Source organism: Phalangium opilio, unplaced genomic scaffold (assembly GCF_054372755.1).
Source record: "Phalangium opilio isolate 3A_F unplaced genomic scaffold, DU_Popi_V2 ptg000093l_1, whole genome shotgun sequence".
In the NCBI taxonomy this organism is placed as follows: domain Eukaryota; kingdom Metazoa; phylum Arthropoda; class Arachnida; order Opiliones; family Phalangiidae; genus Phalangium; species Phalangium opilio.
The window spans coordinates 3,816,605-3,844,148 of NW_028324198.1; the positions used below are offsets into that span (position 1 = coordinate 3,816,605).

The 27,544-nt window shown below is 44.3% G+C and overlaps 41 non-coding genes across 41 annotated transcripts; all 41 read left to right on the top strand.

Moving 5' to 3' along the window:
- Positions 1-5,471: 5,471 nt before the first annotated feature.
- Positions 5,472-5,543, top strand: TRNAP-UGG (transfer RNA proline (anticodon UGG)). The gene has a single exon. It is a non-coding gene; the product is annotated as a tRNA-Pro (tRNA).
- Positions 5,544-5,631: 88 nt separating this feature from the next.
- On the top strand, positions 5,632-5,703 carry TRNAP-UGG (transfer RNA proline (anticodon UGG)). Its single transcript has one exon. It is a non-coding gene; the product is annotated as a tRNA-Pro (tRNA).
- A 728-nt stretch (positions 5,704-6,431) lies between these two features.
- On the top strand, positions 6,432-6,503 carry TRNAP-UGG (transfer RNA proline (anticodon UGG)). Its single transcript has one exon. It is a non-coding gene; the product is annotated as a tRNA-Pro (tRNA).
- An 88-nt stretch (positions 6,504-6,591) lies between these two features.
- TRNAP-UGG (transfer RNA proline (anticodon UGG)) lies at positions 6,592-6,663 on the top strand. The gene has a single exon. It is a non-coding gene; the product is annotated as a tRNA-Pro (tRNA).
- A 248-nt stretch (positions 6,664-6,911) lies between these two features.
- On the top strand, positions 6,912-6,983 carry TRNAP-UGG (transfer RNA proline (anticodon UGG)). The gene has a single exon. It is a non-coding gene; the product is annotated as a tRNA-Pro (tRNA).
- A 1,046-nt stretch (positions 6,984-8,029) lies between these two features.
- TRNAP-CGG (transfer RNA proline (anticodon CGG)) lies at positions 8,030-8,101 on the top strand. Its single transcript has one exon. It is a non-coding gene; the product is annotated as a tRNA-Pro (tRNA).
- A 728-nt stretch (positions 8,102-8,829) lies between these two features.
- On the top strand, positions 8,830-8,901 carry TRNAP-UGG (transfer RNA proline (anticodon UGG)). The gene has a single exon. It is a non-coding gene; the product is annotated as a tRNA-Pro (tRNA).
- A 567-nt stretch (positions 8,902-9,468) lies between these two features.
- On the top strand, positions 9,469-9,540 carry TRNAP-CGG (transfer RNA proline (anticodon CGG)). Its single transcript has one exon. It is a non-coding gene; the product is annotated as a tRNA-Pro (tRNA).
- A 409-nt stretch (positions 9,541-9,949) lies between these two features.
- Positions 9,950-10,021, top strand: TRNAP-UGG (transfer RNA proline (anticodon UGG)). The gene has a single exon. It is a non-coding gene; the product is annotated as a tRNA-Pro (tRNA).
- Positions 10,022-10,109: 88 nt separating this feature from the next.
- Positions 10,110-10,181, top strand: TRNAP-UGG (transfer RNA proline (anticodon UGG)). The gene has a single exon. It is a non-coding gene; the product is annotated as a tRNA-Pro (tRNA).
- A 727-nt stretch (positions 10,182-10,908) lies between these two features.
- Positions 10,909-10,980, top strand: TRNAP-UGG (transfer RNA proline (anticodon UGG)). Its single transcript has one exon. It is a non-coding gene; the product is annotated as a tRNA-Pro (tRNA).
- An 88-nt stretch (positions 10,981-11,068) lies between these two features.
- Positions 11,069-11,140, top strand: TRNAP-UGG (transfer RNA proline (anticodon UGG)). The gene has a single exon. It is a non-coding gene; the product is annotated as a tRNA-Pro (tRNA).
- An 89-nt stretch (positions 11,141-11,229) lies between these two features.
- On the top strand, positions 11,230-11,301 carry TRNAP-CGG (transfer RNA proline (anticodon CGG)). Its single transcript has one exon. It is a non-coding gene; the product is annotated as a tRNA-Pro (tRNA).
- Positions 11,302-11,549: 248 nt separating this feature from the next.
- Positions 11,550-11,621, top strand: TRNAP-AGG (transfer RNA proline (anticodon AGG)). Its single transcript has one exon. It is a non-coding gene; the product is annotated as a tRNA-Pro (tRNA).
- A 1,040-nt stretch (positions 11,622-12,661) lies between these two features.
- On the top strand, positions 12,662-12,733 carry TRNAP-UGG (transfer RNA proline (anticodon UGG)). The gene has a single exon. It is a non-coding gene; the product is annotated as a tRNA-Pro (tRNA).
- A 727-nt stretch (positions 12,734-13,460) lies between these two features.
- TRNAP-UGG (transfer RNA proline (anticodon UGG)) lies at positions 13,461-13,532 on the top strand. The gene has a single exon. It is a non-coding gene; the product is annotated as a tRNA-Pro (tRNA).
- Positions 13,533-13,620: 88 nt separating this feature from the next.
- Positions 13,621-13,692, top strand: TRNAP-UGG (transfer RNA proline (anticodon UGG)). Its single transcript has one exon. It is a non-coding gene; the product is annotated as a tRNA-Pro (tRNA).
- Positions 13,693-13,781: 89 nt separating this feature from the next.
- On the top strand, positions 13,782-13,853 carry TRNAP-CGG (transfer RNA proline (anticodon CGG)). Its single transcript has one exon. It is a non-coding gene; the product is annotated as a tRNA-Pro (tRNA).
- A 248-nt stretch (positions 13,854-14,101) lies between these two features.
- On the top strand, positions 14,102-14,173 carry TRNAP-AGG (transfer RNA proline (anticodon AGG)). Its single transcript has one exon. It is a non-coding gene; the product is annotated as a tRNA-Pro (tRNA).
- Positions 14,174-15,534: 1,361 nt separating this feature from the next.
- TRNAP-UGG (transfer RNA proline (anticodon UGG)) lies at positions 15,535-15,606 on the top strand. Its single transcript has one exon. It is a non-coding gene; the product is annotated as a tRNA-Pro (tRNA).
- Positions 15,607-15,694: 88 nt separating this feature from the next.
- Positions 15,695-15,766, top strand: TRNAP-AGG (transfer RNA proline (anticodon AGG)). The gene has a single exon. It is a non-coding gene; the product is annotated as a tRNA-Pro (tRNA).
- Positions 15,767-16,333: 567 nt separating this feature from the next.
- TRNAP-UGG (transfer RNA proline (anticodon UGG)) lies at positions 16,334-16,405 on the top strand. Its single transcript has one exon. It is a non-coding gene; the product is annotated as a tRNA-Pro (tRNA).
- Positions 16,406-16,805: 400 nt separating this feature from the next.
- On the top strand, positions 16,806-16,877 carry TRNAP-UGG (transfer RNA proline (anticodon UGG)). Its single transcript has one exon. It is a non-coding gene; the product is annotated as a tRNA-Pro (tRNA).
- Positions 16,878-18,087: 1,210 nt separating this feature from the next.
- Positions 18,088-18,159, top strand: TRNAP-UGG (transfer RNA proline (anticodon UGG)). The gene has a single exon. It is a non-coding gene; the product is annotated as a tRNA-Pro (tRNA).
- Positions 18,160-18,247: 88 nt separating this feature from the next.
- Positions 18,248-18,319, top strand: TRNAP-AGG (transfer RNA proline (anticodon AGG)). The gene has a single exon. It is a non-coding gene; the product is annotated as a tRNA-Pro (tRNA).
- Positions 18,320-18,886: 567 nt separating this feature from the next.
- Positions 18,887-18,958, top strand: TRNAP-UGG (transfer RNA proline (anticodon UGG)). Its single transcript has one exon. It is a non-coding gene; the product is annotated as a tRNA-Pro (tRNA).
- A 400-nt stretch (positions 18,959-19,358) lies between these two features.
- Positions 19,359-19,430, top strand: TRNAP-UGG (transfer RNA proline (anticodon UGG)). Its single transcript has one exon. It is a non-coding gene; the product is annotated as a tRNA-Pro (tRNA).
- Positions 19,431-19,839: 409 nt separating this feature from the next.
- On the top strand, positions 19,840-19,911 carry TRNAP-UGG (transfer RNA proline (anticodon UGG)). The gene has a single exon. It is a non-coding gene; the product is annotated as a tRNA-Pro (tRNA).
- An 88-nt stretch (positions 19,912-19,999) lies between these two features.
- Positions 20,000-20,071, top strand: TRNAP-AGG (transfer RNA proline (anticodon AGG)). Its single transcript has one exon. It is a non-coding gene; the product is annotated as a tRNA-Pro (tRNA).
- Positions 20,072-20,638: 567 nt separating this feature from the next.
- On the top strand, positions 20,639-20,710 carry TRNAP-UGG (transfer RNA proline (anticodon UGG)). Its single transcript has one exon. It is a non-coding gene; the product is annotated as a tRNA-Pro (tRNA).
- A 408-nt stretch (positions 20,711-21,118) lies between these two features.
- Positions 21,119-21,190, top strand: TRNAP-AGG (transfer RNA proline (anticodon AGG)). Its single transcript has one exon. It is a non-coding gene; the product is annotated as a tRNA-Pro (tRNA).
- Positions 21,191-21,757: 567 nt separating this feature from the next.
- On the top strand, positions 21,758-21,829 carry TRNAP-UGG (transfer RNA proline (anticodon UGG)). Its single transcript has one exon. It is a non-coding gene; the product is annotated as a tRNA-Pro (tRNA).
- Positions 21,830-22,710: 881 nt separating this feature from the next.
- TRNAP-UGG (transfer RNA proline (anticodon UGG)) lies at positions 22,711-22,782 on the top strand. The gene has a single exon. It is a non-coding gene; the product is annotated as a tRNA-Pro (tRNA).
- Positions 22,783-22,870: 88 nt separating this feature from the next.
- Positions 22,871-22,942, top strand: TRNAP-AGG (transfer RNA proline (anticodon AGG)). The gene has a single exon. It is a non-coding gene; the product is annotated as a tRNA-Pro (tRNA).
- A 727-nt stretch (positions 22,943-23,669) lies between these two features.
- Positions 23,670-23,741, top strand: TRNAP-AGG (transfer RNA proline (anticodon AGG)). The gene has a single exon. It is a non-coding gene; the product is annotated as a tRNA-Pro (tRNA).
- Positions 23,742-24,308: 567 nt separating this feature from the next.
- TRNAP-UGG (transfer RNA proline (anticodon UGG)) lies at positions 24,309-24,380 on the top strand. The gene has a single exon. It is a non-coding gene; the product is annotated as a tRNA-Pro (tRNA).
- A 400-nt stretch (positions 24,381-24,780) lies between these two features.
- Positions 24,781-24,852, top strand: TRNAP-UGG (transfer RNA proline (anticodon UGG)). Its single transcript has one exon. It is a non-coding gene; the product is annotated as a tRNA-Pro (tRNA).
- Positions 24,853-25,581: 729 nt separating this feature from the next.
- On the top strand, positions 25,582-25,653 carry TRNAP-UGG (transfer RNA proline (anticodon UGG)). The gene has a single exon. It is a non-coding gene; the product is annotated as a tRNA-Pro (tRNA).
- Positions 25,654-25,741: 88 nt separating this feature from the next.
- TRNAP-AGG (transfer RNA proline (anticodon AGG)) lies at positions 25,742-25,813 on the top strand. The gene has a single exon. It is a non-coding gene; the product is annotated as a tRNA-Pro (tRNA).
- A 567-nt stretch (positions 25,814-26,380) lies between these two features.
- Positions 26,381-26,452, top strand: TRNAP-UGG (transfer RNA proline (anticodon UGG)). The gene has a single exon. It is a non-coding gene; the product is annotated as a tRNA-Pro (tRNA).
- A 400-nt stretch (positions 26,453-26,852) lies between these two features.
- TRNAP-UGG (transfer RNA proline (anticodon UGG)) lies at positions 26,853-26,924 on the top strand. Its single transcript has one exon. It is a non-coding gene; the product is annotated as a tRNA-Pro (tRNA).
- The last annotated feature ends 620 nt before the right edge of the window (positions 26,925-27,544 follow it).

Here is a 27,544-nt window from a genome sequence, read left to right on the forward strand (position 1 = left end):
CTTCAAGAATAGTTGCCATAGAAGGCAAACACTTCTACAGGCATTTTGAAGTTTTCAACTATTTAAGCTATTATTTACGCAATAAAAGCTATTTTCAAAAATCCAGTCTCCTGAGATAATTTATATTAATCAACAAAATTTTAACCGTCAATGCCTAAATACCATCAGGATAATAAAACTACCATAAATTGAACTGTTTTGAAAATATAATATTTCAACACTTCTTAACTTATAAGCCAGCCTCTTGTAAGAGGTTTTCTTTGAAATTATTACATTCATTTAAAGGACTTCACAGAACTAAAACATGGAAATACCTCGGTGACATCGACTTGAATATTTTGTACTGGTAACGCAATCAATATAAACCCGTTCCGTCATTTGAAGAGGGCGCAAAAACTCTTGAAATGTTTCCGGGGAATTTTCGAGTGTCAAAGCCGCTATGGCCTTTTCAACCTTGACAGATTCGGATGCTATGCGTTCACTATACTCCTTAGTCCAATTTCTTAAGCCCGGGTCGTAAACGTAGGTTCTCGGCATTGGGGGCCAGGGAATTCCAAAACGGCAAAGCGTTTCTTCTCCCCGTTTCACCTTGCACGTTTTCGTGTGTTTAGGCGTTTGAAGTGGAATCAGGTTAAGCAAATCTTGGTCTTCAGACTTAGAACAAGAAATGAATTGATCAATAAAGGCCTCAACTTGGGTAACATTAATTGGATCCATCCGGTTTCAACTTTGGAGCTCCAGAAATCCAAAATACACTGTGCACATGAGGCGACCCCCGATGTTGAAATTCCACGATGTTGAAAAAATTCAAACCACTATATTTGCGTTGTATGCAGAATGGCGAATAAATGAAGATCTAAGAGGCAATATTTACGCATATAATTTAGAGCGACGTAGGATGGAAAACCTGAATCATGAACCGTAAGTAAAAATGATTTAGCTTGAGATAATTACATAAAATAACACAAAGCTTAAAGAATCTTTTCTTCAGGATTTGATATTCTTAAACGATTTGTTTGAAGAGGACTCAATTTTTACTTTTTTTTTTGATTTGGTGATTAGCATAATATTTAAAATAATGTCAAAAATTCGACCAATACGGGTCAATAAAGTTGTTTATTTAATAGTTTAAAATATAAAAAATATGCAATATTTCAAATGAAATAGAAACGAAATTAGTACATGAGTTAGTTTTAGTATTTGCAATATTTCAAATGAAGAAAGATAAGGAATTAGTACATGAATTAGTTCTAGTATTTGCAATATTTCAAATGAAAAAAGATACGAATTTAGTACATGAGTTCGTTTTAGTATTTGGAATATTTCAAATGAAAAAGATACGGAATTAGTACATGAATTAGTTTAGTCTTTTGAAGGTATTATTTTTTTGAAGAAGTCCAGCAACTTATTGAGCAGATCTTTGTTGTCACAGCTGCTTTCATTTGCTTAACTTCTTTGTTGCCGCCTTTCACTTCGAACAGGCCTGTAGCGGGGTCGTCGATTGGTTAGGTTGAAATTTGGGCAATTTCGAATCAAATGGTTTGTTGACTGGCAACGATAGCAATTTCTTCGTGGACGTGACTGTGGTTGAGGTTCTGGTTCACATGATGATCTGGGTTGATGCTGAGGCTGAGATGGGTTTGTTGAGGCTGAGGCTGAGATGGGGTTGTTGTTGAGGCTGAGGCTGAGATGGGGGTTGTTGTTGAGGCTGAGGCTGAGATGGGGGTTGTTGTTGAGGCTGAGGCTGAGATGGGGGTTGTTGTCGAGGCTGAGGATGAGATGGGGTTGTTGTTGAGACTGAGGCACAGATAGGGGTTGTTGTTGGTGAGGCTCTTCCTCTAGTAACTGCTTTTCCAAGCATTCAGATATTTCATCAACTGATAACATTTCATCAACTGATGAAACATATAATAAACAAATATATATTATATACAAATAAATCATACAAATTAATTTATGTAAATCATATTTTCAAAAATTTTATTCTTAAATACTTATGAAATTTGGAAATAATGTGAACAGTAATAAGGAATGTTTTTTTTAATATTAAAAAGTGCTATATCATACCTGTACTTAGCAAAGACATTTTCTCCGCGTTTAACGTTTGTCAATGGAATAAGGAATAACAAAGCGAAAGAGCTCCTAGCCTCGCGTACGATCGTGATAACTGATTTGCCTAGTCATGCGTTCTTTGCAAGAACGACGCGAAAGAGAGGGAATTGAAAGTAAGGTAGGCGAAACTGGGGGGGATAGCCCCTCGACGCGCCAGTACCCCAAAAATAAATAAGTTTTTCATCCTGCCTCGAAGCCACATCTCCTGGTCTCGCGTAGGATCGTGACTCCTATCTCCGTTTCTCTCTTGCTTTCCCCCGATAAATTTCCCCTCTATCTCAAGAAGCATCTTTAGGTCCGCGGATTGATTTAAGAAAACTTCCGTAACTCCGTGGTAGCGGTGCAGTTTAGGAAGCGGAAGGTCTGAGGTTCAAATCTCCGTGGAGGCAGAAGATTAAAAAAAATATTCTTCACTGAATTAAGCATAAAACGCCACCTGTTAACTGGAACGTCAACTCACGCGTCTCTGAAAACCTGGCTTAAGAGCCAATGGAGTGAGTGAATGAAGAAATATTATCTCTTGATCGAGGAATAATTTCATTTTAAATAATTAAGAGTGACCACTTCCTATATTTACTTCTTTCTATATTTTTATGGCCTTCCTATATTATCCTACAATTTCATAAAAATGTTTTCTTATCGGTCCAGGCTTAAATGATTAAAAATAATAAGAAATGTGATTCGATTTTTATATTTCCTACATAATTTTGTTTCAATTCCTTCACTTTTTTTCACCAATTTCTTTCTGCTTTTTTTCTCTTAGTCTAGTTTTTTCCAATTACTTCCTATACTTGATGGATCCGATAAGTTTCCTATCAATCTTAGATAATAATTTATAATTTTGAGTGGTCACACAAATTTTATTAAATGTATATGTTATTTCCCTCTGAGTGATCTCGATCGTCTAAGCACTCTCAAAAGGCCGAGAAAACATAGTCAATTTGAATAAATTCAGTTTAAAGAATTTTTTCAATTGGAAAAGTTCTCTCCCTCTGAGTGACACTCTCAAAAGCCTAAGTACACAATCTACGGAGCGGAATGCATGAAAAATTCCCCAACCCCAGAGAAAGTTTACTGTGGATGTTTCTGAGTCATAGGACGATTTCCCTGCTTGAAGCACTAAAGACTGCTTTTTTCTTTCACTCTTTATTTTGGGCACAAAAAAATGGAAGCAATGTAAACTTATATCATATACTTATGATACTGAATGTAAAATATTTTTATGATACCGAATATAAACTTATACCATATACTTATGATACCGAATGTAAGCTTGTACCATATACATATGATACTGAATGTAAAACTGTACCATATACTTATGATACTGAATGTAAATTCTGCTTATGATACTGAATGTAAATTCTGCTTATGATACTGAATGTAAATTCTGCTTATCATACTGAATGTAAATTCTGCTTATCATACTGAATGTAAACCTGTACCATATACTTATGATACTGAATGTAAACCTGTACCATATACTTATGATACTGAATGTAAACCTGTACCATATACTTATGATACTGAATGTAAACCTGTACCATATACTTATGATACTGAATGTAAACCTGTACCATATACTTATGATACTGAATGTAAACCTGTACCATATACTTATGATACTGAATGTAAACCTGTACCATATACTTATGATACTGAATGTAAATTCTGCTTATGATACTGAATGTAAACCTGTACCATATACTTATGATACTGAATGTAAATTCTGCTTATGATACTGAATGTAAATTCTGCTTATAATACTGAATGTAAATTCTGCTTATGATACTGAATGTAAATTCTGCTTATGATACTGAATGTAAATTCTGCTTATCATACTGAATGTAAATTCTGCTTATCATACTGAATGTAAACCTGTACCATATACTTATGATACTGAATGTAAACCTGTACCATATACTTATGATACTGAATGTAAACCTGTACCATATACTTATGATACTGAATGTAAACCTGTACCATATACTTATGATACTGAATGTAAACCTGTACCATATACTTATGATACTGAATGTAAACCTGTACCATATACTTATGATACTGAATGTAAACCTGTACCATATACTTATGATACTGAATGTAAATTCTGCTTATGATACCGAATGCAAACTTGTAACCGTAAAATTTAAACTAGGAAAGGGGGCCTAATTTCGCGGCACACAAAGATATTTAAATTAAAACTAAAAGAAGTTCCCAGGTTCCCGTTTAAAGGACTTATTGTCCATGACTAATGATAAAAACCATAATTACCAAATTATCCATTTCGTCAAGAAAAACGCAGTGGTAATTGAAATAGACTTTTAATTTTCAAACAAACACGTCTCAACTTGAGACTGACTGCTAAGACTGCCCCTGTTACAGCGGAGGCGGGTTTTTATCCCCGCCAATAGTTTTTTTAACAATAAGAGAGCCAGTGGCGTTTAAGGCGCCACTGGTGGGGAAAAGATACATTTTCGCTTAGGGCGTCTAAAAAATATGATATGGAGCAGACGACGTAGGAGGGGTGGCTGCTTCGTTACATCCTTCCCCCAAAGAAGTCGTCTGCGTTTAGGAGGAGTCTGACTCGGGGGAGTCTCGCGGCTCCGGGGACCTCCTTTTGGTGGCGGTGGCACTGTTCTTTTTCTCCCGGTGACGGCGGCGGGCCTTGTAAGCCTCGCTCCTCTTGGGCCTCGGCTTGAAGCAATTTCGTTCATGATGACGGCCTACTTGACATCGGCGACATAGTGTAAACCGTTCATCTGGCACCATGTTTGCCGATGCGGTCGCCGGCTTCACCGAGGCGCTCGTTGGCAGAGGCGTCGCCGATGCGGAACCCCCACGACCACTGTCATGAGAGATGTTCTCCCTTATCTCTGTATCCGGGGTTTCCGCCAGAGGGGAGGGGCGCAGTAGGAGGAGTCCTAGCCCCCTCCCCCGTCCTCGCCCTCGAGAGGGAAGGGACGCGGAGTAGGGCACGATTCCCTTTGCGCGTCCTCGTTCGGGAGGAACTGGAGTGTCCACAGCTGGAGCCGAAAAGTCAGAGACGGGGGATACCCGACCGAAATCCGATGGCCGGCAAGGGTGGGCCGGAACTCTAGCGGCGGCCGGTGGAGTGGCCGCCTCGGACCGAGGCGTCCAGTGCAGTGCCACTGCGGCCCGGGCTGCAGCTTCCCAATGCGCCTCCGCATTTACCTGTATCGCTTGCGACGTCTGTTCTCGGGGTTCTGTTTGAACCTCGGCCGCGGAAGTGTGTCTCACTTCGGATATGAGACCCCTGCAGAAGCAATTTAGTGACTATTTAAATGCAACTAACTACAGGGTAGGCCTATGAGTTGAGCATGTTTAGTTACACACATGGTCCGTTGGTCTAGGGGTATGATACTCGCTTTGGGTGCGAGTGGTCCCGGGTTCAAATCCCGGACGGACCCGAGTTTTTGCAAAAGTAAATTAGTGACTATTTTAATGCAACTAACTACAGGGTAGGCCTATGAGTTGAGCATGTTTAGTTACACACATGGTCCGTTGGTCTAGGGGTATGATACTCGCTTTGGGTGCGAGTGGTCCCGGGTTCAAATCCCGGACGGACCCGAGTTTTTGCAAAAGTAAATTAGTGGCTATTTTAATGCAACTAACTACAGGGTAGGCCTATGAGTTGAGCATTTTTAGTTACACACATGGTCCATTGGTCTAGGTGTATGATACTCGCTTTGAGTGCGAGTGGTCCCGGGTTCAAATCCCGGACGGACTCGAGTATATGCAGATGTAATTAAGTGACTATTTAAAAGCAACTAACTACAGGGTAGGTCTTTGAGTTGAGCATGTTAATTACACACATGGTTCGTTGGTGTAGGGCTATGAGACTCGCTTTGGGTGCGAGTGGTCCCGGGTTCAAATCCTGGATGAACTCGAGTTTTTGCAGAAGTAATTAAGAGACTATTTAAATTCAACTAACTACAAGGTAGGCCTATGAGTTGAGTATGTTTAGTTACACACATGGTCCGTTGGTCTAGGGGTATGATACTCGCTTAAGGTGTGTGTGGTCCCGGGTTAAAATCCCGGACGAAGCCGAGTTTTTGCAGAAGTAATTTAGTGACTAATTAAAAGCAACTAACAACAAGGTAGGCCTACGAGTTTAGCATGTTTCAGTATCATTCATGGTCCGTTGGTCTAGGGGTATGATACACGCTTCGGGTGTGAGTGGCCCCGGGTTCAAATCCTGGACGGACCCGAGTTTATGCAGAAGCAATTTAGTGACTATTTAAAAGCAACTAACTACAGGGTAGGCCTATGAGTTGAGCATGTTTAGTTACACACATGGTCCGTTGGTCTAGGGGTATGATACTCGCTTTGGGTGCGAGTGGTCCCGGGTTCAAATCCCGGAGGGACCCGAGTTTTTGCCGAAGTAATTTAGAGACTATTTAAAAGCAACTAACTACAGGGTAGGCCTATGAGTTGAGCATGTTTAGTTACATACATGGTTCGTTGGTCTAGGGGTATGATACTCGCTTTGGGTGCGAGTGGTCCCGGGTTCAAATCCCGGACGGACCCGAGTTTTTGCAGAAGTAATTTACTGGCTATTTAAATGCAACTAACTACAAGGTAGGCCTATGAGTTGAGCATATTTGGTTACAGGCATGGTCCGTTGGTCTAGGGGTATGATACTCGCTTAGGGTGTGAGTGGTCCCGAGATAAAATCCCGAACGGACCCGAGTTTTTGCCGAAGTAATTTAGAGACTATTTAAAAGCAACTAACTACAGGGTAGGCCTATGAGTTGAGCATGTTTAGTTACATACATGGTTCGTTGGTCTAGGGGTATGATACTCGCTTTGGGTGCGAGTGGTCCCGGGTTCAAATCCCGGACGGACCCGAGTTTATGCAGAAGCAATTAAGTGACTATTTAAAAGCAACTAACTACAGGGTAGGCCTATGAGTTGAGCATGTTTAGTTACATACATGGTCCGTTGGTCTAGGGGTATGATACTCGCTTTGGGTGCGAGTGGTCCCGGGTTCAAATCCCGGACAGACCCGAGTTTTTGCAGAAGTAATTTAGTGGCTATTTAAATGCAACTAACTACAAGGTAGGCCTATGAGTTGAGCATATTTGGTTACAGGCATGGTCCGTTGGTCTAGGGGTATGATACTCGCTTAGGGTGTGAGTGGTCCCGAGATAATTCCCGGACGGACCCGAGTTTTTGCCGAAGTAATTTAGAGACTATTTAAAAGCAACTAACTACAGGGTAGGCCTATGAGTTGAGCATGTTTAGTTACACACATGGTCCGTTGGTCTAGGGGTATGATACTCGCTTTGGGTGCGTGTGGTCCCGGGTTCAAATCCCGGACGGACCCGAGTTTTTGCAAAAGTAAATTAGTGACTATTTTAATGCAACTAACTACAGGGTAGGCCTATGAGTTGAACATATTTGGTTACAAGCATGGTCCGTTGGTCTAGGGGTATGATACTCGCTTAGGGTGTGAGTGGTACCGAGATAAAATCCCGGACGGACCCCAGTTTTTGCCGAAGTAATTTAGAGACTATTTAAAAGCAACTAACTACAGGGTAGGCCTATGAGTTGAGCATGTTTAGTTACACACATGGTCCGTTTGTCTAGGGGTATGATACTCGCTTTGGGTGCGAGTAGTCCCGGGTCCAAATCCCGGACGGACCCGAGTTTTTGCAAAAGTAAATTAGTGACTATTATAACGCAACTAACTACAGGGTAGGCCTATGAGTTGAGTGTTTAGTTACAAACATGGTCCGTTGGTCTAGGGGTATGATACTCGCTTAGGGTGCGTGTGGTCCCGGGTTAAAATCCCGGACGAAGCCGAGTTTTTGCAGAAGTAATTTAGTGACTAATTAAATGCAACTAACAACAATGTAGGCCTACGAGTTTAGCATGTTTCAGTATCATTCATGGTCCGTTGGTCTAGGGGTATGATACTCGCTTCGGGTGCGAGTGGCCCCGGGTTCAAATCCCGAACGGACCCGAGTTTATGCAGAAGTAATAAAGTGACTATTTAAATGCAACTAACTACAGGGTAGGTCTATGAGTTGAGCATGTTTAGTTACACACATGGGTCGTTGGTCTAGGGCTATGCTACTCGCTTAGGGTGCGAGTGGTACCGGGTTCAAATCCCGGACGGACCCGAGTTTTTGCAGAAGTAATTTAGTGGCTATTTAAATGCAACTAACTACAAGGTAGGCCTACGAGTTTAGCATGTTTCAGTATCATTCATGGTCCGTTGGTCTAGGGGTATGATACACGCTTCGGGTGTGAGTGGCCCCGGGTTCAAATCCTGGACGGACCCGAGTTTATGCAGAAGCAATTAAGTGACTATATAAAAGCAACTAACTACAGGGTAGGCCTATGAGTTGAGCATGTTTAGTTACATACATGGTCCGTTGGTCTAGGGGTATGATACTCGCTTTGGGTGCGAGTGGTCCCGGGTTCAAATCCCGGACAGACCCGAGTTTTTGCAGAAGTAATTTAGTGGCTATTTAAATGCAACTAACTACAAGGTAGGCCTATGAGTTGAGCATATTTGGTTACAGGCATGGTCCGTTGGTCTAGGGGTATGATACTCGCTTAGGGTGTGAGTGGTCCCGAGATAATTCCCGGACGGACCCGAGTTTTTGCCGAAGTAATTTAGAGACTATTTAAAAGCAACTAACTACAGGGTAGGCCTATGAGTTGAGCATGTTTAGTTAAACACATGGTCCGTTGGTCTAGGGGTATGATACTCGCTTTGGATGCGAGTGGTCCCGGGTTCAAATCCCGGACGGACCCGAGTTTTTGCAAAAGTAAATTAGTGACTATTTTAATGCAACTAACTACAGGGTAGGCCTATGAGTTGAACATATTTGGTTACAAGCATGGTCCGTTGGTCTAGGGGTATGATACTCGCTTAGGGTGTGAGTGGTACCGAGATAAAATCCCGGACGGACCCCAGTTTTTGCCGAAGTAATTTAGAGACTATTTAAAAGCAACTAACTACAGGGTAGGCCTATGAGTTGAGCATGTTTAGTTACACACATGGTCCGTTTGTCTAGGGGTATGATACTCGCTTTGGGTGCGAGTAGTCCCGGGTCCAAATCCCGGACGGACCCGAGTTTTTGCAAAAGTAAATTAGTGACTATTATAACGCAACTAACTACAGGGTAGGCCTATGAGTTGAGTGTTTAGTTACAAACATGGTCCGTTGGTCTAGGGGTATGATACTCGCTTAGGGTGCGTGTGGTCCCGGGTTAAAATCCCGGACGAAGCCGAGTTTTTGCAGAAGTAATTTAGTGACTAATTAAATGCAACTAACAACAATGTAGGCCTACGAGTTTAGCATGTTTCAGTATCATTCATGGTCCGTTGGTCTAGGGGTATGATACTCGCTTCGGGTGCGAGTGGCCCCGGGTTCAAATCCCGAACGGACCCGAGTTTATGCAGAAGTAATAAAGTGACTATTTAAATGCAACTAACTACAGGGTAGGTCTATGAGTTGAGCATGTTTAGTTACACACATGGTTCGTTGGTCTAGGGCTATGCTACTCGCTTAGGGTGCGAGTGGTACCGGGTTCAAATCCCGGACGGACCCGAGTTTTTGCAGAAGTAATTTAGTGGCTATTTAAATGCAACTAACTACAAGGTAGGCCTACGAGTTTAGCATGTTTCAGTATCATTCATGGTCCGTTGGTCTAGGGGTATGATACACGCTTCGGGTGTGAGTGGCCCCGGGTTCAAATCCTGGACGGACCCGAGTTTATGCAGAAGCAATTTAGTGACTATTTAAAAGCAACTAACTACAGGGTAGGCCTATGAGTTGAGCATGTTTAGTTACACACATGGTCCGTTGGTCTAGGGGTATGATACTCGCTTTGGGTGCGAGTGGTCCCGGGTTCAAATCCCGGAGGGACCCGAGTTTTTGCCGAAGTAATTTAGAGACTATTTAAAAGCAACTAACTACAGGGTAGGCCTATGAGTTGAGCATGTTTAGTTACATACATGGTTCGTTGGTCTAGGGGTATGATACTCGCTTTGGGTGCGAGTGGTCCCGGGTTCAAATCCCGGACGGACCCGAGTTTTTGCAGAAGTAATTTACTGGCTATTTAAATGCAACTAACTACAAGGTAGGCCTATGAGTTGAGCATATTTGGTTACAGGCATGGTCCGTTGGTCTAGGGGTATGATACTCGCTTAGGGTGTGAGTGGTCCCGAGATAAAATCCCGGACGGACCCGAGTTTTTGCCGAAGTAATTTAGAGACTATTTAAAAGCAACTAACTACAGGGTAGGCCTATGAGTTGAGCATGTTTAGTTACATACATGGTTCGTTGGTCTAGGGGTATGATACTCGCTTTGGGTGCGAGTGGTCCCGGGTTCAAATCACGGACGGACCCGAGTTTATGCAGAAGCAATTTAGTGACTATTTAAAAGCAACTAACTACAGGGTAGGCCTATGAGTTGAGCATGTTTAGTTACATACATGGTCCGTTGGTCTAGGGGTATGATACTCGCTCTGGGTGCGAGTGGTCCCGGGTTCAAATCCCGGACAGACCCGAGTGTTTGCAGAAGTAATTTAGTGGCTATTTAAATGCAACTAACTACAAGGTAGGCCTCTGAGTTGAGCATATTTGGTTACAGGCATGGTCCGTTGGTCTAGGGGTATGATACTCGCTTAGGGTGTGAGTGGTCCCGAGATAATTCCCGGACGGACCCGAGTTTTTGCCGAAGTAATTTAGAGACTATTTAAAAGCAACTAACTACAGGGTAGGCCTATGAGTTGAGCATGTTTAGTTACACACATGGTCCGTTGGTCTAGGGGTATGATACTCGCTTTGGGTGCGAGTGGTCCCGGGTTCAAATCCCGGACGGACCCGAGTTTTTGCAAAAGTAAATTAGTGACTATTTTAATGCAACTAACTACAGGGTAGGCCTATGAGTTGAGCATGTTTAGTTACACACATGGTCCGTTGGTCTAGGGGTTTGATACTCGCTTTGGGTGCGAGTGGTCCCGGGTTCAAATCCCGGACGGACCCGAGTTTTTGCAGAAGTAATTTAGTGACTAATTAAATGCAACTAACAACAATGTAGGCCTACGAGTTTAGCATGTTTCAGTATCATTCATGGTCCGTTGGTCTAGGGGTATGATACTCGCTTCGGGTGCGAGTGGCCCCGGGTTCAAATCCCGAACGGACCCGAGTTTATGCAGAAGTAATAAAGTGACTATTTAAATGCAACTAACTACAGGGTTGGTCTATGAGTTGAGCATGTTTAGTTACACACATGGTTCGTTGGTCTAGGGCTATGCTACTCGCTTAGGGTGCGAGTGGTACCGGGTTCAAATCCCGGACGGACCCGAGTTTTTGCAGAAGTAATTTAGTGGCTATTTAAATGCAACTAACTACAAGGTAGGCCTAAGAGTTGAGCATATTTGGTTACAGGCATGGTCCGTTGGTCTAGGGGTATGATACTCGCTTAGGGTGTGAGTGGCCCCGGGTTCAAATCCTGGACGGACCCAAGTTTATGCAGAAGCAATTTAGTGACTATTTAAAAGCAACTAACTACAGGGTAGGCCTATGAGTTGAGCATGTTTAGTTACACACATGGTACGTTGGTCTAGGGGTATGATACTCGCTTTGGGTGCGAGTGGTCCCGGGTTCAAATCCCGGACGGACTCGAGTATATGCAGAAGTAATTAAGTGACTATTTAAATGCAACTAACTACAGGGTAGGTCTATGAGTTGAGCATGTTTAGTTACACACATGGTTCGTTGGTCTAGGGCTATGCTACTCGCTTAGGGTGCGAGTGGTACCGGGTTCAAATCCCGGACGGACCCGAGTTTTTGCAGAAGTAATTTAGTGGCTATTTAAATGCAACTAACTACAAGGTAGGCCTATGAGTTGAGCATATTTGGTTACAGGCATGGTCTAGGGGTATGATACTCGCTTAGGGTGTGAGTGGTCCCGAGATAAAATCCCGGACGGACCCGAGTTTTTGCCGAAGTAATTTAGAGACTATTTAAAAGCAACTAACTACAGGGTAGGCCTATGAGTTGAGCATGTTTAGTTACACACATGGTCCCTTGGTCTAGGGGTATGATACTCGCTTTGGGTGCGAGTGGTCCCGGGTTCAAATCCCGGACGGACCCGAGTTTTTGCAAAAGTAAATTAGTGACTATTTTAATGCAACTAACTACAGGGTAGGCCTATGAGTTGAGCATGTTTAGTTACACACATGGTCCTTTGGTCTAGGGGTATGATACTCGCTTTGGGTGCGAGTGGTCCCGGGTTCAAATCCCGGACAGACCCGAGTTTTTGCAAAAGTAAATTAGTGGCTATTTTAATGCAACTAACTACAGGGTAGGCCTATGAGTTGAGCATTTTTAGTTACACACATGGTCCATTGGTCTAGGGGTATGATACTCGCTTTGGGTGCGAGTGGTCCCGGGTTCAAATCCCGGACGGACTCGAGTATATGCAGAAGTAATTTAGAGACTATTTAAAAGCAACTAACTACAGGGTAGGCCTATGAGTTGAGCATGTTTAGTTACATACATGGTTCGTTGGTCTAGGGGTATGATACTCGCTTTGGGTGCGAGTGGTCCCGGGTTCAAATCCCGGACGGACCCGAGTTTTTGCAGAAGTAATTTACTGGCTATTTAAATGCAACTAACTACAAGGTAGGCCTATGAGTTGAGCATATTTGGTTACAGGCATGGTCCGTTGGTCTAGGGGTATGATACTCGCTTAGGGTGTGAGTGGTCCCGAGATAAAATCCCGGACGGACCCGAGTTTTTGCCGAAGTAATTTAGAGACTATTTAAAAGCAACTAACTACAGGGTAGGCCTATGAGTTGAGCATGTTTAGTTACATACATGGTTCGTTGGTCTAGGGGTATGATACTCGCTTTGGGTGCGAGTGGTCCCGGGTTCAAATCACGGACGGACCCGAGTTTATGCAGAAGCAATTTAGTGACTATTTAAAAGCAACTAACTACAGGGTAGGCCTATGAGTTGAGCATGTTTAGTTACATACATGGTCCGTTGGTCTAGGGGTATGATACTCGCTCTGGGTGCGAGTGGTCCCGGGTTCAAATCCCGGACAGACCCGAGTGTTTGCAGAAGTAATTTAGTGGCTATTTAAATGCAACTAACTACAAGGTAGGCCTCTGAGTTGAGCATATTTGGTTACAGGCATGGTCCGTTGGTCTAGGGGTATGATACTCGCTTAGGGTGTGAGTGGTCCCGAGATAATTCCCGGACGGACCCGAGTTTTTGCCGAAGTAATTTAGAGACTATTTAAAAGCAACTAACTACAGGGTAGGCCTATGAGTTGAGCATGTTTAGTTACACACATGGTCCGTTGGTCTAGGGGTATGATACTCGCTTTGGGTGCGAGTGGTCCCGGGTTCAAATCCCGGACGGACCCGAGTTTTTGCAAAAGTAAATTAGTGACTATTTTAATGCAACTAACTACAGGGTAGGCCTATGAGTTGAGCATGTTTAGTTACACACATGGTCCGTTGGTCTAGGGGTTTGATACTCGCTTTGGGTGCGAGTGGTCCCGGGTTCAAATCCCGGACGGACCCGAGTTTTTGCAGAAGTAATTTAGTGACTAATTAAATGCAACTAACAACAATGTAGGCCTACGAGTTTAGCATGTTTCAGTATCATTCATGGTCCGTTGGTCTAGGGGTATGATACTCGCTTCGGGTGCGAGTGGCCCCGGGTTCAAATCCCGAACGGACCCGAGTTTATGCAGAAGTAATAAAGTGACTATTTAAATGCAACTAACTACAGGGTAGGTCTATGAGTTGAGCATGTTTAGTTACACACATGGTTCGTTGGTCTAGGGCTATGCTACTCGCTTAGGGTGCGAGTGGTACCGGGTTCAAATCCCGGACGGACCCGAGTTTTTGCAGAAGTAATTTAGTGGCTATTTAAATGCAACTAACTACAAGGTAGGCCTAAGAGTTGAGCATATTTGGTTACAGGCATGGTCCGTTGGTCTAGGGGTATGATACTCGCTTAGGGTGTGAGTGGCCCCGGGTTCAAATCCTGGACGGACCCAAGTTTATGCAGAAGCAATTTAGTGACTATTTAAAAGCAACTAACTACAGGGTAGGCCTATGAGTTGAGCATGTTTAGTTACACACATGGTACGTTGGTCTAGGGGTATGATACTCGCTTTGGGTGCGAGTGGTCCCGGGTTCAAATCCCGGACGGACTCGAGTATATGCAGAAGTAATTAAGTGACTATTTAAATGCAACTAACTACAGGGTAGGTCTATGAGTTGAGCATGTTTAGTTACACACATGGTTCGTTGGTCTAGGGCTATGCTACTCGCTTAGGGTGCGAGTGGTACCGGGTTCAAATCCCGGACGGACCCGAGTTTTTGCAGAAGTAATTTAGTGGCTATTTAAATGCAACTAACTACAAGGTAGGCCTATGAGTTGAGCATATTTGGTTACAGGCATGGTCTAGGGGTATGATACTCGCTTAGGGTGTGAGTGGTCCCGAGATAAAATCCCGGACGGACCCGAGTTTTTGCCGAAGTAATTTAGAGACTATTTAAAAGCAACTAACTACAGGGTAGGCCTATGAGTTGAGCATGTTTAGTTACACACATGGTCCCTTGGTCTAGGGGTATGATACTCGCTTTGGGTGCGAGTGGTCCCGGGTTCAAATCCCGGACGGACCCGAGTTTTTGCAAAAGTAAATTAGTGACTATTTTAATGCAACTAACTACAGGGTAGGCCTATGAGTTGAGCATGTTTAGTTACACACATGGTCCTTTGGTCTAGGGGTATGATACTCGCTTTGGGTGCGAGTGGTCCCGGGTTCAAATCCCGGACAGACCCGAGTTTTTGCAAAAGTAAATTAGTGGCTATTTTAATGCAACTAACTACAGGGTAGGCCTATGAGTTGAGCATTTTTAGTTACACACATGGTCCATTGGTCTAGGGGTATGATACTCGCTTTGGGTGCGAGTGGTCCCGGGTTCAAATCCCGGACGGACTCGAGTATATGCAGAAGTAATTAAGTGACTATTTAAAAGCAACTAACTGCAGGGTAGGTCTATGAATTGAGCATGTTTAGTTACACACATGGTTCGTTGGTGTAGGGCTATGATACTCGCTTTGGGTGCGAGTGGTCCCGGGTTCAAATCCTGGATGAAGCCTAGTTTTTGCAGAAGTAATTAAGAGACTATTTAAATTTAACTAACAACAAGGTAGGCCTACGAGTTTAGCATGTTTCAGTATCATTCATGGTCCGTTGGTCTAGGGGTATGATACACGCTTCGGGTGTGAGTGGCCCCGGGTTCAAATCCTGGACGGACCCGAGTTTTTGCAGAAGCAATTTAGTGACTATTTAAAAGCAACTAACTACAGGGTAGGCCTATGAGTTGAGCATGTTTAGTTACACACATGGTCCGTTGGTCTAGGGGTATGATACTCGCTTTGGGTGCGAGTGGTCCCGGGTTCAAATCCCGGACGGACCCGAGTATATGCAGATGTAATTAAGTGACTATTTAAATGCAACTAACTACAGGGTAGGTCTATGAGTTGAGCATGTTTAGTTACACACATGGTTCGTTGGTCTAGGGGTATGATACTCGCTTAGGGTGCGAGTGGTACCGGGTTCAAATCCCGGACGGACCCGAGTTTTTGCAGAAGTAATTTAGAGACTATTTAAAAGCAACTAACTACAGGGTAGGCCTATGAGTTGAGCATGTTTAGTTACACACATGGTCCGTTGGTGTAGGGGTATGATACTCGCTTTGGGTGCGAGTGGTCCCGGGTTCAAATCCTGGACGGACTCGAGATTTGCAAAAGTAAATTAGTGACTATTTAAATGCAACTAACTACAGGGTAGGTCTATGAGTTGAGCATGTTTAGTTACACACATGGTTCGTTGGTCTAGGGCTATGCTACTCGCTTAGGGTGCGTGTGGTACCGGGTTCAAATCCCGGACGGACCCGAGTTTTTGCAGAAGTAATTTAGTGGCTATTTAAATGCAACTAACTACAAGGTAGGCCTATGAGTTGAGCATATTTGGTTACAGGCATGGTCCGTTGGTCTAGGGGTATGATACTCGCTTAGGGTGTGAGTGGTCCCGAGAAAAAATCCCGGACGGACCCGAGTTTTTGCCGAAGTAATTTAGAGACTATTTAAAAGCAACTAACTACAGGGTAGGCCTATGAGTTGAGCATGTTTAGTTACACACATGGTCCGTTGGTCTAGGGGTATGATACTCGCTTTGGGTGCGAGTGGTCCCGGGTTCAAATCCCGGACGGACTCGAGTATATGCAGAAGTAATTAAGTGACTATTTAAATGCAACTAACTACAGGGTAGGTCTATGAGTTGAGCATGTTTAGTTACACACATGGTTCGTTGGTCTAGGGCTATGCTACTCGCTTAGGGTGCGAGTGGTACCGGGTTCAAATCCCGGACGGACCCGAGTTTTTGCAGAAGTAATTTAGTGGCTATTTAAATGCAACTAACTACAAGGTAGGCCTATGAGTTGAGCATATTTGGTTACAGGCATGGTCTAGGGGTATGATACTCGCTTAGGGTGTGAGTGGTCCCGAGATAAAATCCCGGACGGACCCGAGTTTTTGCCGAAGTAATTTAGAGACTATTTAAAAGCAACTAACTACAGGGTAGGCCTATGAGTTGAGCATGTTTAGTTACACACATGGTCCGTTGGTCTAGGGGTATGATACTCGCTTTGGGTGCGAGTGGTCCCGGGTTCAAATCCCGGACGGACCCGAGTTTTTGCAAAAGTAAATTAGTGACTATTTTAATGCAACTAACTACAGGGTAGGCCTATGAGTTGAGCATGTTTAGTTACACACATGGTCCTTTGGTCTAGGGGTATGATACTCGCTTTGGGTGCGAGTGGTCCCGGGTTCAAATCCCGGACAGACCCGAGTTTTTGCAAAAGTAAATTAGTGGCTATTTTAATGCAACTAACTACAGGGTAGGCCTATGAGTTGAGCATTTTTAGTTACACACATGGTCCATTGGTCTAGGGGTATGATACTCGCTTTGGGTGCGAGTGGTCCCGGGTTCAAATCCCGGACGGACTCGAGTATATGCAGAAGTAATTAAGTGACTATTTAAAAGCAACTAACTGCAGGGTAGGTCTATGAATTGAGCATGTTTAGTTACACACATGGTTCGTTGGTGTAGGGCTATGATACTCGCTTTGGGTGCGAGTGGTCCCGGGTTCAAATCCTGGATGAAGCCTAGTTTTTGCAGAAGTAATTAAGAGACTGTTTAAATTTAACTAACAACAAGGTAGGCCTACGAGTTTAGCATGTTTCAGTATCATTCATGGTCCGTTGGTCTAGGGGTATGATACACGCTTCGGGTGTGAGTGGCCCCGGGTTCAAATCCTGGACGGACCCGAGTTTATGCAGAAGCAATTTAGTGACTATTTAAAAGCAACTAACTACAGGGTAGGCCTATGAGTTGAGCATTTTTAGTTACACACATGGTCCATTGGTCTAGGGGTATGATACTCGCTTTGGGTGCGAGTGGTCCCGGGTTCAAATCCCGGACGGACTCGAGTATATGCAGAAGTAATTAAGTGACTATTTAAAAGCAACTAACTGCAGGGTAGGTCTATGAATTGAGCATGTTTAGTTACACACATGGTTCGTTGGTGTAGGGCTATGATACTCGCTTTGGGTGCGAGTGGTCCCGGGTTCAAATCCTGGATGAAGCCTAGTTTTTGCAGAAGTAATTAAGAGACTATTTAAATTTAACTAACAACAAGGTAGGCCTACGAGTTTAGCATGTTTCAGTATCATTCATGGTCCGTTGGTCTAGGGGTATGATACACGCTTCGGGTGTGAGTGGCCCCGGGTTCAAATCCTGGACGGACCCGAGTTTATGCAGAAGCAATTTAGTGACTATTTAAAAGCAACTAACTACAGGGTAGGCCTATGAGTTGAGCATGTTTAGTTACACACATGGTCCGTTGGTCTAGGGGTATGATACTCGCTTTGGGTGCGAGTGGTCCCGGGTTCAAATCCCGGACGGACCCGAGTATATGCAGATGTAATTAAGTGACTATTTAAATGCAACTAACTACAGGGTAGGTCTATGAGTTGAGCATGTTTAGTTACACACATGGTTCGTTGGTCTAGGGGTATGATACTCGCTTAGGGTGCGAGTGGTACCGGGTTCAAATCCCGGACGGACCCGAGTTTTTGCAGAAGTAATTTAGAGACTATTTAAAAGCAACTAACTACAGGGTAGGCCTATGAGTTGAGCATGTTTAGTTACACACATGGTCCGTTGGTCTAGGGGTATGATACTCGCTTTGGGTGCGAGTGGTCCCGGGTTCAAATCCTGGACGGACTCGAGATTTGCAAAAGTAAATTAGTGACTATTTAAATGCAACTAACTACAGGGTAGGTCTATGAGTTGAGCATGTTTAGTTACACACATGAATCGTTGGTCTAGGGCTATGCTACTCGCTTAGGGTGCGTGTGGTACCGGGTTCAAATCCCGGACGGACCCGAGTTTTTGCAGAAGTAATTTAGTGGATATTTAAATGCAACTAACTACAAGGTAGGCCTATGAGTTGAGCATATTTGGTTACAGGCATGGTCCGTTGGTCTAGGGGTATGATACTCGCTTAGGGTGTGAGTGGTCCCGAGAAAAAATCCCGGACGGACCCGAGTTTTTGCCGAAGTAATTTAGAGACTATTTAAAAGCAACTAACTACAGGGTAGGCCTATGAGTTGAGCATGTTTAGTTACACACATGGTCCGTTGGTCTAGGGGTATGATACTCGCTTTGGGTGCGAGTGGTCCCGGGTTCAAATCCCGGACGGACTCGAGTATATGCAGAAGTAATTAAGTGACTATTTAAATGCAACTAACTACAGGGTAGGTCTATGAGTTGAGCATGTTTAGTTACACACATGGTTCGTTGGTCTAGGGCTATGCTACTCGCTTAGGGTGCGAGTGGTACCGGGTTCAAATCCCGGACGGACCCGAGTTTTTGCAGAAGTAATTTAGTGGCTATTTAAATGCAACTAACTACAAGGTAGGCCTATGAGTTGAGCATATTTGGTTACAGGCATGGTCTAGGGGTATGATACTCGCTTAGGGTGTGAGTGGTCCCGAGATAAAATCCCGGACGGACCCGAGTTTTTGCCGAAGTAATTTAGAGACTATTTAAAAGCAACTAACTACAGGGTAGGCCTATGAGTTGAGCATGTTTAGTTACACACATGGTCCGTTGGTCTAGGGGTATGATACTCGCTTTGGGTGCGAGTGGTCCCGGGTTCAAATCCCGGACGGACCCGAGTTTTTGCAAAAGTAAATTAGTGACTATTTTAATGCAACTAACTACAGGGTAGGTCTATGAATTGAGCATGTTTAGTTACACACATGGTTCGTTGGTGTAGGGCTATGATACTCGCTTTGGGTGCGAGTGGTCCCGGGTTCAAATCCTGGATGAAGCCTAGTTTTTGCAGAAGTAATTAAGAGACTATTTAAATTTAACTAACAACAAGGTAGGCCTACGAGTTTAGCATGTTTCAGTATCATTCATGGTCCGTTGGTCTAGGGGTATGATACACGCTTCGGGTGTGAGTGGCCCCGGGTTCAAATCCTGGACGGACCCGAGTTTATGCAGAAGCAATTTAGTGACTATTTAAAAGCAACTAACTACAGGGTAGGCCTATGAGTTGAGCATGTTTAGTTACACACATGGTCCGTTGGTCTAGGGGTATGATACTCGCTTTGGGTGCGAGTGGTCCCGGGTTCAAATCCCGGACGGACCCGAGTATATGCAGATGTAATTAAGTGACTATTTAAATGCAACTAACTACAGGGTAGGTCTATGAGTTGAGCATGTTTAGTTACACACATGGTTCGTTGGTCTAGGGGTATGATACTCGCTTAGGGTGCGAGTGGTACCGGGTTCAAATCCCGGACGGACCCGAGTTTTTGCAGAAGTAATTTAGAGACTATTTAAAAGCAACTAACTACAGGGTAGGCCTATGAGTTGAGCATGTTTAGTTACACACATGGTCCGTTGGTCTAGGGGTATGATACTCGCTTTGGGTGCGAGTGGTCCCGGGTTCAAATCCTGGACGGACTCGAGATTTGCAAAAGTAAATTAGTGACTATTTAAATGCAACTAACTACAGGGTAGGTCTATGAGTTGAGCATGTTTAGTTACACACATGGTTCGTTGGTCTAGGGCTATGCTACTCGCTTAGGGTGCGTGTGGTACCGGGTTCAAATCCCGGACGGACCCGAGTTTTTGCAGAAGTAATTTAGTGGATATTTAAATGCAACTAACTACAAGGTAGGCCTATGAGTTGAGCATATTTGGTTACAGGCATGGTCCGTTGGTCTAGGGGTATGATACTCGCTTAGGGTGTGAGTGGTCCCGAGAAAAAATCCCGGACGGACCCGAGTTTTTGCCGAAGTAATTTAGAGACTATTTAAAAGCAACTAACTACAGGGTAGGCCTATGAGTTGAGCATGTTTAGTTACACACATGGTCCGTTGGTCTAGGGGTATGATACTCGCTTTGGGTGCGAGTGGTCCCGGGTTCAAATCCCGGACGGACTCGAGTATATGCAGAAGTAATTAAGTGACTATTTAAATGCAACTAACTACAGGGTAGGTCTATGAGTTGAGCATGTTTAGTTACACACATGGTTCGTTGGTCTAGGGCTATGCTACTCGCTTAGGGTGCGAGTGGTACCGGGTTCAAATCCCGGACGGACCCGAGTTTTTGCAGAAGTAATTTAGTGGCTATTTAAATGCAACTAACTACAAGGTAGGCCTATGAGTTGAGCATGTTTAGTTACACACATGGTCCGTTGGTCTAGGGGTATGATACTCGCTTTGGGTGCTAGTGGTCCCGGGTTCAAATCCCGGACGGACCCGAGTATATGCAGATGTAATTAAGTGACTATTTAAATGCAACTAACTACAGGGTAGGTCTATGAGTTGAGCATGTTTAGTTACACACATGGTTCGTTGGTCTAGGGGTATGATACTCGCTTAGGGTGCGAGTGGTACCGGGTTCAAATCCCGGACGGACCCGAGTTTTTGCAGAAGTAATTTAGAGACTATTTAAAAGCAACTAACTACAGGGTAGGCCTATGAGTTGAGCATGTTTAGTTACACACATGGTCCGTTGGTCTAGGGGTATGATACTCGCTTTGGGTGCGAGTGGTCCCGGGTTCAAATCCTGGACGGACTCGAGATTTGCAAAAGTAAATTAGTGACTATTTAAATGCAACTAACTACAGGGTAGGTCTATGAGTTGAGCATGTTTAGTTACACACATGGTTCGTTGGTCTAGGGCTATGCTACTCGCTTAGGGTGCGTGTGGTACCGGGTTCAAATCCCGGACGGACCCGAGTTTTTGCAGAAGTAATTTAGTGGATATTTAAATGCAACTAACTACAAGGTAGGCCTATGAGTTGAGCATATTTGGTTACAGGCATGGTCCGTTGGTCTAGGGGTATGATACTCGCTTAGGGTGTGAGTGGTCCCGAGAAAAAATCCCGGACGGACCCGAGTTTTTGCCGAAGTAATTTAGAGACTATTTAAAAGCAACTAACTACAGGGTAGGCCTATGAGTTGAGCATGTTTAGTTACACACATGGTCCGTTGGTCTAGGGGTATGATACTCGCTTTGGGTGCGAGTGGTCCCGGGTTCAAATCCCGGACGGACTCGAGTATATGCAGAAGTAATTAAGTGACTATTTAAATGCAACTAACTACAGGGTAGGTCTATGAGTTGAGCATGTTTAGTTACACACATGGTTCGTTGGTCTAGGGCTATGCTACTCGCTTAGGGTGCGAGTGGTACCGGGTTCAAATCCCGGACGGACCCGAGTTTTTGCAGAAGTAATTTAGTGGCTATTTAAATGCAACTAACTACAAGGTAGGCCTATGAGTTGAGCATATTTGGTTACAGGCATGGTCTAGGGGTATGATACTCGCTTAGGGTGTGAGTGGTCCCGAGATAAAATCCCGGACGGACCCGAGTTTTTGCCGAAGTAATTTAGAGACTATTTAAAAGCAACTAACTACAGGGTAGGCCTATGAGTTGAGCATGTTTAGTTACACACATGGTCCGTTGGTCTAGGGGTATGATACTCGCTTTGGGTGAGAGTGGTCCCGGGTTCAAATCCCGGACGGACCCGAGTTTTTGCAAAAGTAAATTAGTGACTATTTTAATGCAACTAACTACAGGGTAGGTCTATGAATTGAGCATGTTTAGTTACACACATGGTTCGTTGGTGTAGGGCTATGATACTCGCTTTGGGTGCGAGTGGTCCCGGGTTCAAATCCTGGATGAAGCCTAGTTTTTGCAGAAGTAATTAAGAGACTATTTAAATTTAACTAACAACAAGGTAGGCCTACGAGTTTAGCATGTTTCAGTATCATTCATGGTCCGTTGGTCTAGGGGTATGATACACGCTTCGGGTGTGAGTGGCCCCGGGTTCAAATCCTGGACGGACCCGAGTTTATGCAGAAGCAATTTAGTGACTATTTAAAAGCAACTAACTACAGGGTAGGCCTATGAGTTGAGCATGTTTAGTTACACACATGGTCCGTTGGTCTAGGGGTATGATACTCGCTTTGGGTGCGAGTGGTCCCGGGTTCAAATCCCGGACGGACCCGAGTATATGCAGATGTAATTAAGTGACTATTTAAATGCAACTAACTACAGGGTAGGTCTATGAGTTGAGCATGTTTAGTTACACACATGGTTCGTTGGTCTAGGGGTATGATACTCGCTTAGGGTGCGAGTGGTACCGGGTTCAAATCCCGGACGGACCCGAGTTTTTGCAGAAGTAATTTAGAGACTATTTAAAAGCAACTAACTACAGGGTAGGCCTATGAGTTGAGCATGTTTAGTTACACACATGGTCCGTTGGTCTAGGGGTATGATACTCGCTTTGGGTGCGAGTGGTCCCGGGTTCAAATCCTGGACGGACTCGAGATTTGCAAAAGTAAATTAGTGACTATTTAAATGCAACTAACTACAGGGTAGGTCTATGAGTTGAGCATGTTTAGTTACACACATGGTTCGTTGGTCTAGGGCTATGCTACTCGCTTAGGGTGCGTGTGGTACCGGGTTCAAATCCCGGACGGACCCGAGTTTTTGCAGAAGTAATTTAGTGGATATTTAAATGCAACTAACTACAAGGTAGGCCTATGAGTTGAGCATATTTGGTTACAGGCATGGTCCGTTGGTCTAGGGGTATGATACTCGCTTAGGGTGTGAGTGGTCCCGAGAAAAAATCCCGGACGGACCCGAGTTTTTGCCGAAGTAATTTAGAGACTATTTAAAAGCAACTAACTACAGGGTAGGCCTATGAGTTGAGCATGTTTAGTTACACACATGGTCCGTTGGTCTAGGGGTATGATACTCGCTTTGGGTGCTAGTGGTCCCGGGTTCAAATCCCGGACGGACCCGAGTATATGCAGATGTAATTAAGTGACTATTTAAATGCAACTAACTACAGGGTAGGTCTATGAGTTGAGCATGTTTAGTTACACACATGGTTCGTTGGTCTAGGGGTATGATACTCGCTTAGGGTGCGAGTGGTACCGGGTTCAAATCCCGGACGGACCCGAGTTTTTGCAGAAGTAATTTAGAGACTATTTAAAAGCAACTAACTACAGGGTAGGCCTATGAGTTGAGCATGTTTAGTTACACACATGGTCCGTTGGTCTAGGGGTATGATACTCGCTTTGGGTGCGAGTGGTCCCGGGTTCAAATCCTGGACGGACTCGAGATTTGCAAAAGTAAATTAGTGACTATTTAAATGCAACTAACTACAGGGTAGGTCTATGAGTTGAGCATGTTTAGTTACACACATGGTTCGTTGGTCTAGGGCTATGCTACTCGCTTAGGGTGCGTGTGGTACCGGGTTCAAATCCCGGACGGACCCGAGTTTTTGCAGAAGTAATTTAGTGGATATTTAAATGCAACTAACTACAAGGTAGGCCTATGAGTTGAGCATATTTGGTTACAGGCATGGTCCGTTGGTCTAGGGGTATGATACTCGCTTAGGGTGTGAGTGGTCCCGAGAAAAAATCCCGGACGGACCCGAGTTTTTGCCGAAGTAATTTAGAGACTATTTAAAAGCAACTAACTACAGGGTAGGCCTATGAGTTGAGCATGTTTAGTTACACACATGGTCCGTTGGTCTAGGGGTATGATACTCGCTTTGGGTGCGAGTGGTCCCGGGTTCAAATCCCGGACGGACTCGAGTATATGCAGAAGTAATTAAGTGACTATTTAAATGCAACTAACTACAGGGTAGGTCTATGAGTTGAGCATGTTTAGTTACACACATGGTTCGTTGGTCTAGGGCTATGCTACTCGCTTAGGGTGCGAGTGGTACCGGGTTCAAATCCCGGACGGACCCGAGTTTTTGCAGAAGTAATTTAGTGGCTATTTAAATGCAACTAACTACAAGGTAGGCCTATGAGTTGAGCATATTTGGTTACAGGCATGGTCTAGGGGTATGATACTCGCTTAGTGTGTGAGTGGTCCCGAGATAAAATCCCGGACGGACCCGAGTTTTTGCCGAAGTAATTTAGAGACTATTTAAAAGCAACTAACTACAGGGTAGGCCTATGAGTTGAGCATGTTTAGTTACACACATGGTCCGTTGGTCTAGGGGTATGATACTCGCTTTGGGTGCGAGTGGTCCCGGGTTCAAATCCCGGACGGACCCGAGTTTTTGCAAAAGTAAATTAGTGACTATTTTAATGCAACTAACTACAGGGTAGGCCTATGAGTTGAGCATGTTTAGTTACACACATGGTCCTTTGGTCTAGGGGTATGATACTCGCTTTGGGTGCGAGTGGTCCCGGGTTCAAATCCCGGACAGACCCGAGTTTTTGCAAAAGTAAATTAGTGGCTATTTTAATGCAACTAACTACAGGGTAGGCCTATGAGTTGAGCATTTTTAGTTACACACATGGTCCATTGGTCTAGGGGTATGATACTCGCTTTGGGTGCGAGTGGTCCCGGGTTCAAATCCCGGACGGACTCGAGTATATGCAGAAGTAATTAAGTGACTATTTAAAAGCAACTAACTGCAGGGTAGGTCTATGAATTGAGCATGTTTAGTTACACACATGGTTCGTTGGTGTAGGGCTATGATACTCGCTTTGGGTGCGAGTGGTCCCGGGTTCAAATCCTGGATGAAGCCTAGTTTTTGCAGAAGTAATTAAGAGACTATTTAAATTTAACTAACAACAAGGTAGGCCTACGAGTTTAGCATGTTTCAGTATCATTCATGGTCCGTTGGTCTAGGGGTATGATACACGCTTCGGGTGTGAGTGGCCCCGGGTTCAAATCCTGGACGGACCCGAGTTTATGCAGAAGCAATTTAGTGACTATTTAAAAGCAACTAACTACAGGGTAGGCCTATGAGTTGAGCATGTTTAGTTACACACATGGTCCGTTGGTCTAGGGGTATGATACTCGCTTTGGGTGCGAGTGGTCCCGGGTTCAAATCCCGGACGGACCCGAGTATATGCAGATGTAATTAAGTGACTATTTAAATGCAACTAACTACAGGGTAGGTCTATGAGTTGAGCATGTTTAGTTACACACATGGTTCGTTGGTCTAGGGGTATGATACTCGCTTAGGGTGCGAGTGGTACCGGGTTCAAATCCCGGACGGACCCGAGTTTTTGCAGAAGTAATTTAGAGACTATTTAAAAGCAACTAACTACAGGGTAGGCCTATGAGTTGAGCATGTTTAGTTACACACATGGTCCGTTGGTCTAGGGGTATGATACTCGCTTTGGGTGCGAGTGGTCCCGGGTTCAAATCCTGGACGGACTCGAGATTTGCAAAAGTAAATTAGTGACTATTTAAATGCAACTAACTACAGGGTAGGTCTATGAGTTGAGCATGTTTAGTTACACACATGGTTCGTTGGTCTAGGGCTATGCTACTCGCTTAGGGTGCGTGTGGTACCGGGTTCAAATCCCGGACGGACCCGAGTTTTTGCAGAAGTAATTTAGTGGCTATTTAAATGCAACTAACTACAAGGTAGGCCTATGAGTTGAGCATATTTGGTTACAGGCATGGTCCGTTGGTCTAGGGGTATGATACTCGCTTAGGGTGTGAGTGGTCCCGAGAAAAAATCCCGGACGGACCCGAGTTTTTGCCGAAGTAATTTAGAGACTATTTAAAAGCAACTAACTACAGGGTAGGCCTATGAGTTGAGCATGTTTAGTTACACACATGGTCCGTTGGTCTAGGGGTATGATACTCGCTTTGGGTGCGAGTGGTCCCGGGTTCAAATCCCGGACGGACTCGAGTATATGCAGAAGTAATTAAGTGACTATTTAAATGCAACTAACTACAGGGTAGGTCTATGAGTTGAGCATGTTTAGTTACACACATGGTTCGTTGGTCTAGGGCTATGCTACTCGCTTAGGGTGCGAGTGGTACCGGGTTCAAATCCCGGACGGACCCGAGTTTTTGCAGAAGTAATTTAGTGGCTATTTAAATGCAACTAACTACAAGGTAGGCCTATGAGTTGAGCATATTTGGTTACAGGCATGGTCTAGGGGTATGATACTCGCTTAGGGTGTGAGTGGTCCCGAGATAAAATCCCGGACGGACCCGAGTTTTTGCCGAAGTAATTTAGAGACTATTTAAAAGCAACTAACTACAGGGTAGGCCTATGAGTTGAGCATGTTTAGTTACACACATGGTCCGTTGGTCTAGGGGTATGATACTCGCTTTGGGTGCGAGTGGTCCCGGGTTCAAATCCCGGACGGACCCGAGTTTTTGCAAAAGTAAATTAGTGACTATTTTAATGCAACTAACTACAGGGTAGGCCTATGAGTTGAGCATGTTTAGTTACACACATGGTCCTTTGGTCTAGGGGTATGATACTCGCTTTGGGTGCGAGTGGTCCCGGGTTCAAATCCCGGACAGACCCGAGTTTTTGCAAAAGTAAATTAGTGGCTATTTTAATGCAACTAACTACAGGGTAGGCCTATGAGTTGAGCATTTTTAGTTACACACATGGTCCATTGGTCTAGGGGTATGATACTCGCTTTGGGTGCGAGTGGTCCCGGGTTCAAATCCCGGACGGACTCGAGTATATGCAGAAGTAATTAAGTGACTATTTAAAAGCAACTAACTGCAGGGTAGGTCTATGAATTGAGCATGTTTAGTTACACACATGGTTCGTTGGTGTAGGGCTATGATACTCGCTTTGGGTGCGAGTGGTCCCGGGTTCAAATCCTGGATGAAGCCTAGTTTTTGCAGAAGTAATTAAGAGACTATTTAAATTTAACTAACAACAAGGTAGGCCTACGAGTTTAGCATGTTTCAGTATCATTCATGGTCCGTTGGTCTAGGGGTATGATACACGCTTCGGGTGTGAGTGGCCCCGG